At 48.1% G+C, this 17,126-nt stretch overlaps 1 protein-coding gene across 1 annotated transcript in view; it reads left to right on the top strand.

Moving 5' to 3' along the window:
• SFT2D1 (SFT2 domain containing 1) overlaps nt 1-17,126 on the top strand; it is a 205,686-nt gene that overhangs the window by 100,745 nt on the left and 87,815 nt on the right. Inside the window, exons 2-3 of the mRNA XM_063917549.1 lie at nt 11,883-11,905; nt 12,200-12,286. The gene's annotated coding sequence lies outside the window, so the exon portion shown is untranslated. The remainder of the gene's footprint in view (nt 1-11,882; nt 11,906-12,199; nt 12,287-17,126) is intronic.

Genomic DNA, 17,126 nt, shown 5'->3' with positions numbered 1-17,126 from the left:
ATTCCAAAATCCTTTCCTAGTAATGTCAGCTCTTCCGGGCACAGTTTCCTTAACTGAGGTCTGGAGGAGGGGCATAGAGGGAGGAGCCAGTGCACACCAGATAGTACCTAATCTTTCTTTATAGTGCCCAGTCTCCTGCGGAGCCCGTCTATTCCCCATGGTCCTTACGGAGTCCCCAGCATCCACTACGGACTACGAGAAATAGAATTACCGGTGAGTAAATTCTTATTTTTTTTTTCCATCCCTGAGTACCACTCAACAAATCTCAGGGGCCAGGTCATCATGACCTCTAGATTTTGCTGCCTGGCGACCGGATTATGCAAGGAGGTAGGAAGCAGTTCCTTGACAGTCCCAGCAGAGATTTTTGGGCATGCCTTGTATTGCGGCGCCCATTTTATGCACATGAGTGCATGTACTTAGTGCCTGTCCCAGCCTGCGCTGACTGCTGCACCTGTGCGTCCCAGACTGTGCTGGCTTCTGCACCTGTCCATCCCGGCCTGCGCTGTCTGCTGTCTCCAAACTCGAGCTGCATAGAGTTCTCCGGCTAGAGGGACTATGCGTGGCTGGCGATCGTGACTTTGGAGGTTAGAGTGATCTGTGGGGTGGGGAAGTTTTACTCAGGGGTGGCTGCAGAGTGTTGTTCTGCCTGGGGTTACCCCCTTAGTTTTGTGGCTGGGGAGGAGAAGCGGTGTTCTGGCTCCTATATTTCTCTTACGTCTTAGAGGATGCTGGGGACTCCAAAAGGACCATGGGGTATAGACAGGATACGCAGGAGCTTGGGCACACTGAAAAGACTTAAGACTGGGTGTAAACTGGCTCCTCCCTCTATGCCCCTACTCCAGACCTCAGTTAGACTTTGTGCCCAGGACTGACTGGACACTCACAGGGGAGCTCTACTGAGTTTCTCTGGAAAATACTTTTGTTAGTTTTCTTATTTTCAGGGAGACCTGCTGGCTACAGGCTCCCTGCAGTGTGGGAGTGAGGGGAGAGAAGCAGGCCTACTTCTTCTTAGTTTTAAGGGCCTGCTTCTCGGCTACTGGACACCATTAGCTCCAGAGGGTTCGATCACTTGGTGCGCCTAGCTGCTTGTTCCCGGAGCCACGCCGTCACCCCCGCACAGAAGAAAGAAGTCGGGTGAGTATGAGAAGATCAGAAGACTTCGGTGACCAGGTACAGCGCAGCGGGGACGCTGCGCTCCATGCTCCCACACACATCACTAATGGCACTCAGAGGGCGCTGGGGCGGGGGGGGGGGGGGGGCGGCGGGAGGGGGCGGCGCCCTGGGCAGCAGGTCACTGGGGTCCGGGTAGCTGGCAGAAGCACTGTCTGTGCCTCGGCACCGTTCCTCTGCCCCCGCCGGCATTTTCAAATTGGGCACGCCGAAGCCCGCCGGGAAGGGGCAGAGCTTAGCGCGCGGCTCACGGCGCCATCTTTCTCTCCTCCACGCGGCTGAAGGAGACGCTGGGCCGGACCTCCGATCACTCCCCACAAGTAATGGGGAGATTTCTCGGGGGGGGGGGGAGGGGCCCAGTGTGGTGCATTATTTAGTTTCTAAGCAGCGCTGGTCATATATATCCCCTATAGGGATATATAGGCACTGGGGTGCGAGCTGGCATACTCCATCTGGTTCTCTCTCTGGGCTTCACTGTAGGCCTGTCCCCTAGCTGAGACATTCTGAGTGTGTGTCGCTGTGTCGATCGAACGTGTCGACATGTCTGAGGCTGAATGTGATTCACCAGAGGAGGTTGTGGGTCTGGATTTGGATCTGTCGGCTCAGCCGACACCTGATTTACTTGCGTTATTAACTACAATCAATACGAATGTAGCTTCGTTATTGAAGAGGTTAGATAAGTCTGAGTCACAGACGCAGGTGTGGAAGAAGTCCATAGAGGAGGCTTTATCTCAGGTACAGTCCCCATCGGGCTTGCAGAAGCGTCCGTTTACTCAAGTGGCAGATACGGATACCGACTCTGACTCTGAGGTCGATATTTCTGAGGCGGCTTTGCATCCGCGTTTAGTGAAGAGTATTCAGTACATGATTGTGGTTATAAAGGATGTTTTACACATTTCTGATGAACCTGCGGTGCAGGAAACAAGGATTTGTTTGTTCAAAGGGAAAAAACCTGAAGTGAAATTTTCCCCCTCTCATGAAATGAATACTCTTAGTGAAAAGGCTTGGGAGTCGCCGGATAAGAGGTGGCAGATTTTCCCTCTGATGATAGGGAAAAATGGTAGTCGTCTCCAAATGTTGACAAAGCTCTATCTCGTTTGTCTAAGAAGGTGGCGTTTCCGTCTCCGGACACGGCAGCTCTCAAGGATCCGGCGGATCACAAGCTGGAGATCTCTCTGAAGTCCATTTTCGCTAATACAGGCGCATTGCTCAGACCTGCAGTGGCGTCGGTGTGGGTGAGTAGTGGTCTTGCTAAATGGGCCGAGAATTTAGCTACTGACATGGATACCCTTGATAAAGATAATGTTCTTCTGACTCTTGGTTATATCAAGGACGCTGCAGATTACCTGAAGGATGCGGCGAGGGATGTTTGTCTATTGGGATCAAGAGCCAATGCCATGTCAATATCAGCAAGGAGGGAGTTGTGGATCCATCAATGGAATGCTGATGCCGACTCCAAGAGAGCTATGGAAGCTTTACCCTTCAAAGGTAATGTCTTGTTTGGGGAAGGCTTGGCGGACCTGGTCTCTACCGCGACGGCGGGTAAGTCCTCTTTTCTTCCCTATGTTCCCACACAGCACAAAAAGGCACCACATCAGCAGATATGCAGTCCTTTCGTCCTAATAAATACAGGCGTGGAAAGGGTTCGTCCTTCCTCGCTTCAAAGGGTAAAAGAAGGGGTAGGAAGTCGCCTGCCGTGTCAGGCGCCGAGGACCAAAAGTCCTCCCCTGCCTCTACCAAGTCCACCGCATGACGTTGGGGCTTCCCTGGGGGAGTCCGGACCAGTGGAGGGCCGTCTCCGAGTCTTCAGTCAGGTCTGGGTTCATTCAGGCCTCGATCCTTGGGTCCTAGAGACTGTATCTCAGGAATACAAGCTGGAGTTTCGGGAGGTGCCTTCTCACCGGTTTTTCGTTTCGCCCTTACCAGCGTCTCTTCCGGACAGGGAGCTGGTGTTGGCAGCGATACAAAAATTGTGTCAACAGAAGGTCATTGTTCCAGTTCCCCCGTCACAATGGGGGGAGGGGTTCTACTCGAGCCTATTTGTGGTGTCGAAACTGGACGGATCGGTCAGACCGAGTCTGAATCTGAAATCCCCCAATCCATACTTGAAAGTTTTCAAGTTCAAGATGGAATCTCTTCGAGCTGTGATTTCCAGCCTAGAAGGGGGGATTGTATGGCGTCAGTTGACATAAAGGATGCCTACTTACACGTCCCGATATTTCCTTCGCATCAGGCCTTCCTCAGGTTTGCGATACAGGACTCTCATTACCAATTTCAAACGTTGCCGTTTGGCCTTTCCACGGCCCAGAGTGTGTTCACCAAGGTCATGGCAGAAATGATGGTTCTTCTTCGCAAGCAGGGGGTTTCAATTATCCTGTACTTGGACGATCTCCTGATAAAGGAGAGGTCCAAGGAAAGGTTGCTAAGGAGTGTGGATTTTGTGCTGTCGGTGCTTCGACAGCACGGTTGGGTGCTAAATTTACCAAAATCTCAGTTGATTCCGACCACCCGGCTGTCTTTTCTGGGCATGATTCTCGACACGGAGTTACAGAGAGTTTTTCTTCCACAAGAAAAGGCTCTAGAACTGCAGTTGTTGGTCAGGGAACTTCTGAAGCCGAAGACTGTGTCCATCCATCAATGTACTCGCGTTCTGGGGAAGATGGTGGCGACGTACGAAGCCATTCCGTTCGGCAGGTTTCGTGCCCGGGTGTTTCAGTGGGACTTGCTGAGCAAATGGTCCGGGTCTCACCTGCACATGCACCAGAAGATAAGTCTGTCTCCCAGAGCCAGAATTTCCCTCCTGTGGTGGCTACAAGAGTCGCACCTCCTAGAGGGACGCCAGTTCAGTATCCTGGATTGGGTACTTCTGACGACAGATGCGAGTCTCCGGGGCTGGGGTGCAGTCACCCAAGGCAGGAACTTCCAGGGGAGATGGTCGTTCCTGGAAGCGGGTCTCCACATAAATGTTCTCGAGTTAAGAGCCATTTACAATGGCCTGCTACAGGCAAGAAGCCTTCTTCAGGGTCGACCTGTCCTGGTACAGTCAGACAACATCACAGTGGTGGCACATATCAACCGTAAAGGCGGCACAAGGAGCAGAGCGGCAATGGCGGAGGCCACAAGAATCCTTTGCTGGGCGGAACAACACCTGAGCGCCCTGTGAGCAGTCTTCCTTCCGGGAGTAGACAACTGGGAAGCAGACTTCCTCAGCAGACACGATCTCCATCCGGAAGCGTAGGCTCCTTCATCAAGAGGTGTTTGCAGAAGTGACAAAGCATTGGGGACTCCCTCTGATAGACATGATGGCGTCTCGTCTCAACAACAAGCTTCCGTGGTATTGTTCCAGGTCACGGTACCCCCAAGCCAGTGCGGTGGATGCTCTGGGTTGTGTATTTCTGGTTTCAGCTTGTTGCTGGGGTTTTTTCATACTGTTATCTGGTTTACTGTTACTCCGGTTGTACGGTATGGTTGTGGTGTGGGCTGGCATGTTTGTAGCCCTTAGTTTACACAAAAATCCTTTCCTCGAAATGTCCGTCTCTCCTGGGCACAGTTCCTATAACTGAGGTCTGGAGGAGGGGCATAGAGGGAGGAGCCAGTTCACACCCAGTCTTAAGTCTTTTCAGTGCCCAAGCTCCTGCGGATCCCGTTTATACCCCATGGTCCCTTTGGAGTCCCCAGCATCCTCTACGGACTAGGGGAAGAGGATTTGCCGGTAAGTACCAAAATCCTATTTTTAGAAAAATTTGTCAAATCTGATCTTTATAACAAGGAGATTTATGGTAGACTTACCATAGTTAAATCTCTTTCTGCGAGGTACACTGGGTTCCACAGGGAATACATTGGGGTGTAGAGTTGGATCTTGATCCAGAGGCACCAACAGTCTAAAGCTTTGACTGTTCCCATGATGCATTGCATGGCCTCCTCTATAACCCCGCCTCCGGACACTGGAGCTCGGTTTCGTTAACCAGTCCAATGCAGTAGCAGGTAAAAGAGGAGGCAGATGTTAGTCACATAGAACCACATTCTCACGACAGGAGAAGGGACCAGCGGCTAATGCCATACAAACCCAAAGAAGCTAAGTGCGTCAGGGTGGGCGCCCTGTGGAACCCAGTGTACCTTGCAGAAAGAGATTTAACTATGGTAAGTATACCATAAATCTCCTTTTCTGCAGCGGGGTACACTGTGTTCCACAGGGAATACATCTGGGATGTCCGAAAGCATTTCCTCATGGGAGGGGACGCACCGTAGCGGGCACTAGAACCTGGTGTCCAAAGGAAGCATCCTGGGAGGCAGAAGTATCAAAGGCATAGAACCTAATGAACGTGTTCACTGAGGACCACATAGCCGCCTTGCACAATTGTTCAGCCGACGCACCATGGCGGGTCGCCCAAGAAGGTCCAACAGACCGAGTAGAATGGGCTTTGGTAGCAGCAGGAGCTGGAAGACCAGCTTGTGCATATGCTTGTGCAATCACCATTCTAATCCATCTGGCCAAGGTTTGCTGAAAGGTTTTGTGAAAACCAAAAAGTACAAGAAGGGTATCGGACCTCCTGAAAGAGGCAGTCCTCTCCATGTAAATACGGAGAGCCCGTACCACATCCAAAGACCGCTCTTTGGAGGACAAACCAGAAGAGATAAAAGCCGGAACCACAATATCTTGGTTAAGATGGAAAGATGACACCACCTTAGGTAGATAACCCGCACGAGTTCTAAGATCTGCCCAGTCACGGTGAAAAATCAGAAAGGGTGGACGACAGGACAAAGCGCCTAACTCAGACACCCTCCTAGCAGAGGCAGTAGAAACACAACCTTAAGCGTAAGCCAATTAAGGTCCACAGACTCAAGAGGTTCAAATGGAGACTCTTGTAGGGTATTCAGGACAACCAACAGATCCCATGGAGCCATAGGAGGGACATAGGGAGGCTGAATCCGTAAAATGTATGAATGTCAGGAATAGACGCAATCTGTCTCTGAAACCACACCGACAAGGCAGAAATATGAACCTTGAGTCAGGCCAAGTCTAGGCCTTGTTGCAGAAAAGCCAAAACTCTGGAAGTTCTGAATTTGTATGCATCGTAATTCTTAGCAGCACACCATGCGAAGTAAGAATTCCAGAACCTGTAATAAATTTGTGCAGAAGCCGGTTTGCGGGCCTTCAGCATAGTTTGGATAACTGCCTCAGAGAATCCTTTGGCCCTCAGGAGTGAAGCTTTAAGAGCCAAGCCGTCAAAGCCAGTCTGGCCAAGTCCGGATAGGCACAAGGGCCCTGATCGAGGAGGTTTAGGCGTTGAGGAAGTAGAAGAGGACACTCGATTGATAGACAGAACCGATGCTGTCTGGGCCACACTTGAGTGACTAGGAGTAGCATTACTCCTTCTTGCTTGAACTTCCGTAGTACCCTGGGCAGGAATGACACTGGAGGGAACACGTATGGCAGCCGAAAGTTCCATGGAATTGCCAGTGCATCCACGAACGCTGCTTGAGGATCCCTTGTCCTTGATCCGAAGACTGGAACCTTGTGATTATGTTGAGACGCCATCAGGTCTACATCTGGTAGGCCCCACCTGTCCACTAGGAGTTGAAAGACTTCCTGATGAAGACTCCACTCTCCGGTGTGAACATCCTGCCGATTGAGGAAATCCGCTTCCCAGTTGAGGACTCCGGGAATGAACACTGCCGATATTGCTGGCAGATGGCGTTCCGCCCAATGAAGGATTTTTGACACCTCCATCATTGCCGTGGCAACTTCGAGTGCCGCCTTGATGGTTTATGTATGCCACCGTGGTGGCATTGTCTGATTGTACTTGAACAGGCCTGTTCTGCTTCAGAGGCAGGACAAGAGTCAATGCATTGAACACTGCCCGCAATTCCAGAACGTTTATCGGGAGTAGAGATTCTTCCTTGGTCCACCGACCCTGGAGAGAGTGTTGCTCTAGCACCGCGTCCCAACCCCTCAGCCTGGCGTCCGTAGTCAGTAGGACCCAGTTAGGGATCCAGAAGGGATGGCCAGATGACTGAGGAGGACATCTTGGAAGTTTGCCAGGATCAGCAAGTCATCCAGATACGGCAGGATCTTGATGCCCTGACGGAGGAGAAGGGCCGTCTTCATGGCCATGACCTTGGTGAAGATCCGAGGGGCCGTGGGCCAGTCCAGGTGGCAGAGCCTGGAATTGATGATGTAGTTTGCCAATAGCAAACCGCAGATATTGCTGATGCGATATGGCAATAGGTATATGCAAGTAAGCATCATGTATGTCCAGGGATACCATATAGTCTTTGGGTTCCATGGCCAGTACAATAGAGCGCAGTGTTTCCATACGGAATTTGGACACACTCACAGATTTGTTCAATGATTTGAGGTTGAGTATAGGCCGGAAGGACCCATCGTGTTTCGGGACTAGAAACCGGGTCGAATAGTATCCCCTGCCTCTCTGGGACAGAGGTACCGGCACTACCACTCCTGTGTCCAGGAGGGATCGCACAACCAGGTGTAGAGTTTGCGCTTTCAATGGATCCGAAGGCATAACCGTCGTGCAGAACTGGCGAGGGGGACGTCTCTTGAAAGAGAGACAACTTCCCGCACCCAGGCATCTGAAGTGGTCCTTAACCAGACCTGGGTGAACTACAGAAGTCTGCCTCCCACCCTGGGATCCCCCAGGGGGAGGCCCGGCCCTTCATGCAGCAGGCTTGTCTTGTTTGGAAGAATGTTTACGGGCAGCCCAGGGTTGTTTTGGTTTGGGCTTAGTGGTTTTGGAGGCACGAGCTTGTCTCTGGTACGCCTGACCCTTTGCTTTCCCTTGAGGCCGGAAGGAACGAAAAGTGGTACTCTTAGCCTTCAGTGCAGAAGGATTAGTACTTGGGAGAGACACATTCACCAAGTCAGTATGAATCTTGTTCAGATCTTCACCAAATAGGATGTCTCCCTTTAAAAGGGAGCACCTCCAAGGTCTTTTTGGAGTCCAGATCCACCTTCTAGGACCTCAACCACAGAATTCGGTGAGCCAGTACAGACGTAGTAGACGCCTTGGCCGCCATTACACCTACCTCAGAGGACACCTCCTGAATATAGTGGGAGGTGGTGGTAATATGAGACATATATTGTCTGGCAGTGTCAGAAATGTCCTGAGGTAGCTCTTCCTCTAATGCCTGAACCCATGCTACAATTCCTTTTGCAGCCCAGGAGGCTGCTATAGTGGGTGTGTGTACAGCACCGGTAAGGGAGTAAATAGACTTCAGGCATCCCTCCACACGCTTATCCGTCGGTTCCTTCAGTGAGATGACAGTGGTGACAGGCAGAGTAGATGACAGCACAAGACGTGTGACATGAGTCCACCGGCGGTGGATTTTCCCACTTGTTACTCAACTCCACAGGGATAGGATAACGAGGTAGCATCTTCTTAGACAGGATGCATTTCTTTCCTGTACAAGACCAGGATTCCTGACGTATGTCGATTTTAAATGGTCAGAATGTGGTAAGACTACTTTAGCAACCTTCTGACGTTTGAACTTATCAGGTTTCTTAGACGCAGTAGTGGGATCTACCTCATCATCAATTTGTAGAATCAGCTTAATAGCCTCCATTAGGTCAGGAACATCAACCTGAGTTGTAGGTTCCTCGTCAGAAGCAACTATATCAGTGCCTGATGGATCAGTATATTCCCCATCCTCCTCAAAGAATTATCTGAAATATTAGTGGATTGTCGGCCCGCTTAGATGACCCCTTGACCCCAGAGGGACATGGGGTAGACTTTTGTCTCACCAAAGATTGATTTAATTGTTGTATCTGGGTAGACAGAGTGTCCGCCCATGCCGGATTAACTACAGGGACAATATGTGGCTGTAATGGCACAGGAGGTCCCAAAAGAGCGTAAAACACGTCACAAGTGTATTCAGCATACTTTAGAATGATGCCCAAGGTGGCTCCTGATTGGCTACAGGGGCTGCGGGCTGACTGAGAGATGTATGGCACCCAGTACACAAACCATCAATTAAAACTTCCCCCTCAGGTAAATCCTTGGTACAAGCACTGCATGATGCAGAAGTGTCCGCGGTTTTTCCGCCCTGTGTGGCAGACATAGTGAATCTAGCCGTAAAGCGTAACAGTACAATATAGCCAGACAAATACAATACCTGCAGATAACCCCCCGATTTATGTGACAGTAAATACAGGACACAAACAGAGAATTAAAGCGGTATGAGGTGACTGAAATACACAGTAAAACACACTAAACAGTATATACTGTGTAGCACTATATATGAGACCCTGACGCACCTGCCACAGATATAGCACTCCCTAATAGCAAAATTGTGACAGGACTGCTGTGATATATAGTCCCCACAGCAGCTGGATAGCTGCTTATTGCCCACCCCTAGTGTAAACAACCAAAGTTAACTTACCAGATGGAAATATTCCAGTCTGAATCTGATTATTATTATTATTATTATTAATGTGTAAGGCACAGTGGGGGATAACACCATACATAAAACAATAAAACAGTGTATATAACATAGGCATAGTATAGGCATAATTGAAAACCAGGGCTAGGCTGGAATCTTATTCTGAGAGTTTACAGTCTAATGGCATATGGGTAGAGTGGGGAGTAGGACAACAGCAGGGCTGTGCTAGTGGGAGTAGTATATGTGTGACAAGGGCAGACTAGTAAAGATGTACATTTTCAGAGATTGTTAAATAGTTTAAACTCGTATGACCTTATGCTTATCCATTGCTAGACTAACAGCACTTGATAGGTAACATTCAATACTATCATCATATGATCCAGAGTCCATCACATACACAGTCTGTTTTCCAAATGATCCCCATAATGCATCTTTCTGCAGTTAGAAACCATAAATGACCTAAGTACTTCAAATGATCCTATTAACCAGAACAAAGTTAGCAAATCTAGTGAGAGTGCATACAAATACCTACAAAACTACAAAGCAAAATAAATAATAGAAAAAGTTTGCATTTAAAATTTGTGTTTCAGTCAAAGACTGAAGGTATATATAACTAGGATTAAGGGTATATTAAACCGATTGCCAATATTAAATTATTAACTTAATAAAACCCTGTTATAGGTAGGCAGCATGGCAGGAATTGACATGCTAAAATAATATTATAATATAGTGTTTGTTAAGTAAACTTACAAAAAGTGTGAATTCTCATACAAATCAATAAAGCACAGAGAGAGCTTAAATAAATCTGTGATTTAACCAATATGTCTGTATGACAGGTTTTGTCCGTTTTCCAGTGTTTGGGACCAAATGGTCGATTGTCATTTGCTCTCAACCATTACCAGATTTTCATTACAACCAGCTAGATCTGGCAGATTACCTGCTAGATAATTGTACAGTGTGTACCTAGCTTTAGAAACATGCAAAATATGACCATACCTTACACAAAGCACTGCAAAAAAAATGATTCAATGCACTCATTCTTTCCCGCCTTGATTATTGCATTACCGGTCTTCCCAAAAATAGGCTCTTACCACTACAATCCATCTTGAATGCAGCTTCGAGGCTGATCTTCCTCACTAGACGTTCATTGTCTGCGGATCCACTCTTCCAGTCCCTCCATTGGATATCAACATTCTACTGTATTTAATATAAAATACTTCTAGCAGGCTATTTGCCAAACTGCAACAATATACAACTCTTCGCTCATCTCAAAATATCTCCCTACCCGACTCTGCACAAGATCTGCGTCTCTCATCCATACTCGTTACTCACTCCCACTCTAAATTACAGGACTGTTTCCGGGCTGCACCTACTCTGTGGAGGGCCCTCCCATGCAAAATAAGACCCTCCTCTAGTCTCCAAACCTTCAAGCGTTCCCTGAAAACTCACCTCTTCAGGCAAGCTTACCAAATTCTGGACCCACCCACATAGCCTTCAATACCTCCTTATATAATAACATCCTCTCTGTACAGTCCACACACATCCTCACATGTTTTGTCTTTCTTCACTTTCACATCCTCCTGACCCTTGGCCTTGCTGGGTGACCATATCATATAGCCCATTAAGAACCTTTGAAATGTGTACGGACCATTATGCAAAAGGTAGCATCTATCCTTGTGTATCAATGCCTATATCCCTACAGATTGTAAGTGTGCGAGTAGGGTCTTCCTATCTCTATCTGTTATTTCCCAGTTTTGTTCTATTACTGTTCCAATTGTAAAGCGCAACGGAATTTGCTATATAAGGAGCTATGAATGATAGTAATCAGGATGACCATATTGTAAATTCTGTGACGTTGCCTGCATTACAGCTTTATTTTAAGAAAATAAAAAAAACACCTTCTGTGATCTAGCCATTATACATGCATCAGGGTCTGCTATAAACTGATCAGTTCCAGTGTGGTAGTCAGGCAGAGAGATGCCTTTGCTTCCGAGGTTCCAATATATTATTCAAAGCAGGACAGTAGAGAGTTAATGCAATTTATACTTGGATACATTTACAAAAACAAATGCATTATCTGACTATAACAGCCATCCATTGCATTTTTTCCATTTTAACAACTACATTTTCTCTCCATGAAAATACATAACAATGTTCGCTGCTACTTCACCTACTGCGTGCAGTATTCCAAGAATTTTAAAAAATGAATGTCCATGTGCTGTCCCACTAACAGCGGCTGAAGTGCTGCAATTTCTCTGAGTTGAACAGAAAAGTGATTATTTTACTTTTGCATTTTTTTTTCTTGCTTACCAAAGGACTATCAACTACTTCTGAAAAGGTAAAGTCATCCCCTGAGAATTAATTTGGAGAGTTATGTGGTATATATTTTCCTAATTGCTTGATTGCTCCACATAACGGTTATTCCTATGTGTGCACATCACAAGTGCTGTATGCATGCGTGCATCAGATCAAAGAGTTTTCAGCATGTTTATTTTATTCATTCTAAAACCTTTTACAGTGAGCGTTTGTCCCATCTTGTATATAGAAGTTTTAAACTTATTGCAACAAACTGATAATTATTAACATGTATTACTAGAACTACACAGTAACACCTTTTTACTTTCTATTTAAGGTCTTGGATTCAACATCACTAAGTTTTGGCACCCGAGTGAAGTGGTTTGCAATATGCTTTCTTTGTGGAATTGGATTTTCGATCCTTGTAAGTAACTGCTCAGTGACAGCTCATGTGGTTAATGATTGCAGCATCATTGGGCAAAGGTGTGCTGGAAGGTCTCTTTGAGTGAGCTGAGGAGATAAGTCAGAGACACAGGGAGAGTTCACGGGTGATCTGTAGAGAGTAGGAGCCCATTGATGGGAGAAGCTGCCTATCCTGTTGGAGTCCGCCGATCTAGGAGAATTTGCTACAGTAGCTGCACTTGGCAGGAGCAAAGAGACATGTATAACTCTTACAAGGAGAAAGTGAGGTGCAGCATCAAAGAACCAAAAGAGACATAGAGGGTGCCTGTAATGGTACCCAGCAAGTGACCAGCTAGAGAGGACAAGAACCACAAGAGTGAGGACTGCCCGCCTAGTGTCCACTCTAGGATTTTTTAGGCAGGAAGCTGACCTCTGAGGAAGGTACACTTTTTAATTTAGAAGGGCAAAATATTGTCTGTAACGCTAAAACTGTGTAGTGCAGTATGCGCTATAGGTACTAATGTGTGGCATAGTATTATATGTAATATTTAAATCTTTCCCATTTAACTTTCCACATGGTCCTTCATTGCTTCTCAGTGTTTACCAAATGCCTGCAGACACCCCACATAACACTTCAGTGTCCCTTTGGACATCCCACATACTCCCTCAGTGACCCTCAGAACTACACACATGCCTCTTCAGTTTCTATATTGCTGCGCAGAAAGGTTGTATAAAGGCTGGATATCTAATGCAGGCAGACAGCTATATGATTACAAAGTATGAATAAAAAACACTTTTAATGTATCACTTTAAAAGTGTGTTCGGTTGGTTAAAAGAATTTGTAAGTATACGCTTAGCCGCCGTTAAAATACCAGGTAGTGCCTGGTGTGTACCAACAGGATAAGAAAAAAAAAAAAGGAAACAGTGCAATAGGTGTATATGGGTTGGGATTTATATGCCGGCAGTCGGATGCCAACTGTCAGAATACCGAACGCGGCATCCCAATGGTTAGAATAGTATACTTGCCTTACCCCAATGCCCCCCGCTCCAACCCTCCCTTCCCGCAGTCTAAACCTAACCCCCCCAAAGCCTAAAGCTAAAGGGGCATATACACGAGAAGATAAAAATGGACTATATTATTGTGCACATCTTCCAGTGTGTATGCATGGTATTGATAACTATGCGCACTCCCGTGGGTTGTTATAGTTTATCATTTTCAACTGAACATGCAGTCCAGTTTAGGCTATATCTTTCATATCTGCATGTTCAGGATTGGGAGGGGTGATGTCACTGAACAATACTGTTCATATATTGTTCAGTGTGTATGCTCTATAGCGTTCATTCTGCTGCTGGGGACATTTCAAGGGAAATCTTTTATCATTATTGAGTCAAAAATTTTCTCATGGGTATGCCTCTTTACCCTCCCTGGTGGTGCCTAAACATAATCTCCCCTCCTCGCAGCCTAACACTCCCCCCGTGCTCTAAACCTAACCTTCACCCCCACCACACGGCTTACATGTCCGACGCGCTGACTACCGCTCATTCAGGATCCCGGCGGTCGGGATTCTGAGGCCGGGATTGTGATCTTAGTCGGGATGATTGTGTCGGGATTCCAGCATTGGTATTTCTGCTGCGGGGTACACTGGGCTCCACAAAGATTCACATCTGGGTGTAGAGTAGGCTCTTGATCCGAGGCACCAACAGGCTCAAAGCTTTTGACTGTTCCCAAGATGCACAGCACCACCTCCTCTATAACCCCGCCTCTGTGCACAGAAGCCCAGTTTGTAAGCTGGTGCCATGCAGTAAGCAGGCATTTAACAGGAGGGCTGCCTTAGGTAGCCTATTGATAGCTTCTTTTGAAAGAAAAGAAGATTCTTCGTACAAGACTTCAGGGCTGCAGCAGACAAATTAGACTTTTCTGACTGCAGCTCCATCACCCCCAGCGGCGCTGTATACTCCCGCGCCCTAGTTGCCGGTTCACTGCAGCGGAGGCTCCGGTTCCTTCCAAAACTTCAGTCACACACATGCCGCTGTCCTTTCCGGATCGTGGGGTCGCAGGAAGGGGGTGGTAAGGGGTCTCTTTGGCCGCACTTTACCGCAATCCAGCGCGGCCGTGAGAGGCGGGCCGCGCGCGCTGGCGTGGACACTGTTATTGAACAGCCGCTCCTCTAGCCACCAGGGACAATTACAGGGTACAGGTCGGGTTTTTTTATGTAAAACACCCCATTTTTCAATGCCCGCAGCGCCCAATGGGGATGCCAGTAGGGGGAGTAGGCCTGACCTGTAGCCCCTCCCCAGGCCGCCATTTCTGCATATGTTCCCGCCCTGAAGCTGCATTTCTCTCCTTCACTCCTGGTCAGCAGCCATCACAGACAGAGCTGAGCTGTTCCTGGGAATGCTGGGGCAAATCCTCCTCTGTAGAGCCACCTGATTGCCAGTGCTGTGCCTCATACAGGACACTTAAGTATTCTACCTGTCACTGGGACAGTGTTAGTTAAGAAAGAGTGCATACAGTCAGGGTTGTGTGGTACAAACACCCTGTGATATACATCCAGTACCTACTGTGCTTTGTTATATCTATTGTTGACACACATAGCCATACTGAGTATTACTTTGTATTGCTAGTCCAGTGCAGTTTATGGTGCATAATTTCTGCATGGTACGCTTGTGACTATATATGTGTGTGTGCGTGTAGCTGCTGCGTGGCTGCCTTATTAAAGGGTATTTCACTCAATGGGCTATTCCTATATTGCTATACCTGAGGGAGCTAAGTGTATCAGGTTTTTCTCTGACGTCCTAGTGGATGCTGGGGACTCCGAAAGAACCATGGGGAATAGCGGCTCCGCAGGAGACTGGGCACAAAAGTAAAAGCTTTAAGACTACCTGGTGTGCACTGGCTCCTCCCCCCATGACCCTCCTCCAAGCCTCTGTTAGATTTTTGTGCCCGAACGAGAAGGGTGCAGTCTAGGTTGCTCTCCTGAGCTGCTTAGAAAAAAGTTTAGTTTTAGGTTTTTTATTTTCAGTGAGACCTGCTGGCAACAGGCTCACTGCATCGAGGGACTAAGGGGAGAAGAAGCGAACTCACCTGCGTGCAGAGTGGATTGGGCTTCTTAGGCTACTGGACATTAGCTCCAGAGGGACGATCACAGGCCCAGCCATGGATGGGTCCCAGAGCCGCGCCGCCGTCCCCCTTACAGAGCCAGAAGAGCAGAAGAGGTCCGGAAAAATCGGCGGCAGAAGACGTCCTGTCTTCAATAAGGTAGCGCACAGCACCGCAGCTGTGCGCCATTGCTCTCAGCACACTTCACACTCCGGTCACTGAGGGTGCAGGGCGCTGGGTGGGGGCGCCCTGAGACGCAATATAAACACCTTAGGGGGCAAAAAAAAAATGCATCACATATAGCTCCTGGGCTATATGGATGCATTTAACTCATGCCTGTTTTTCCATAAAAAGCGGGAGAACGGCCGCCGAGAAGGGGGCGGAGCCTATCTCCTCAGCACACTGGCGCCATTTTTCCTCACAGCTCCGTTGGAGGGAAGCTCCCTGACTCTCCCCTGCAGTCCTGCACTACAGAAACAGGGTAAAACAAGAGAGGGGGGGCACTAATTTGGCAGATAAATCTATACAGCAGCTATATAAGGGAAAAACACTTATATAAGGTTATCCCTGTATATATATAGCGCTCTGGTGTGTGCTGGCAAACTCTCCCTCTGTCTCCCCAAAGGGCTAGTGGGGTCCTGTCCTCTATCAGAGCATTCCCTGTGTGTGTGCTGTGTGTCGGTACGTTGTGTCGACATGTATGAGGAGGAAAATGGTATGGAGGCGGAGCAATTGCCTGTATTAGTGATGTCACCCCCTAGGGAGTCGACACCTGACTGGATGGTCTTATGGAAGGAATTACGTGATAGTGTCAGCACTTTACAAAAGACTGTTGACGACATGAGACAGCCGGCAAATCAGTTAATACCTGTACAGGCGTCTCAAACACCGTCAGGGGCTCTAAAGCGCCTGTTACCTCAGGTGGTCGACACAGACCCAGACACGGACACTGACTCCAGTGTCGACGGTGAGGAAACAAACGTATTTTCCAGTAGGGCCACACGTTACATGATCACGGCAATGAAGGAGGTTTTGAACATTTCTGATACTACAAGTACCACAAAAAAGGGTATTATGTGGGGTGTGAAAAAACTACCCGTAGTTTTTCCTGAATCAGATGAATTAAATGAGGTGTGTGATGAAGCGTGGGTTTCCCCTGATAAAAAACTGCTAATTTCTAAAAAATTATTGGCATTATACCCTTTCCCGCCAGAGGTTAGGGCGCGTTGGGAAACACCCCCTAGGGCAGATAAGGCGCTCACACGCTTATCAAAACAAGTGGCGTTACCGTCTCCTGATACGGCCGCCCTCAAGGAACCAGCTGATAGGAAGCTGGAAAATATCCTAAAAAGTATATACACACATACTGGTATTATACTGCGACCAGCAATCGCCTCAGCCTGGATGTGCAGTGCTGGGGTGGCTTGGTCGGATTCCCTGACTGAAAATATTGATAAGTGCGCTGTCCATTTCTGCCAGAAGAGGGTTATGGACGCGACAGTGGTCAGGTGATGCGGATTCCAAACGGCATATGGAAGTATTGCCGTATAAAGGGGAGGAGTTATTTGGGGTCGGTCTATCGGACCTGGTGGCCACGGCAACGGCTGGGAAATCCACCTTTTTACCCCAGGTCACCTCTCAGCAGAAAAAGACACCGTCTTTTCAGGCTCAGTCCTTTCGTCCCCATAAGGGCAAGCGGGCAAAAGGCCACTCGTATCTGCCCCGGGGCAGAGGAAGGGGAAAAAGACTGCAGCAGACAGCC

Source organism: Pseudophryne corroboree, chromosome 4 (assembly GCF_028390025.1).
Source record: "Pseudophryne corroboree isolate aPseCor3 chromosome 4, aPseCor3.hap2, whole genome shotgun sequence".
NCBI classification, from domain to species: domain Eukaryota; kingdom Metazoa; phylum Chordata; class Amphibia; order Anura; family Myobatrachidae; genus Pseudophryne; species Pseudophryne corroboree.
This window is presented reverse-complemented; position numbering and strand designations above follow the sequence as displayed.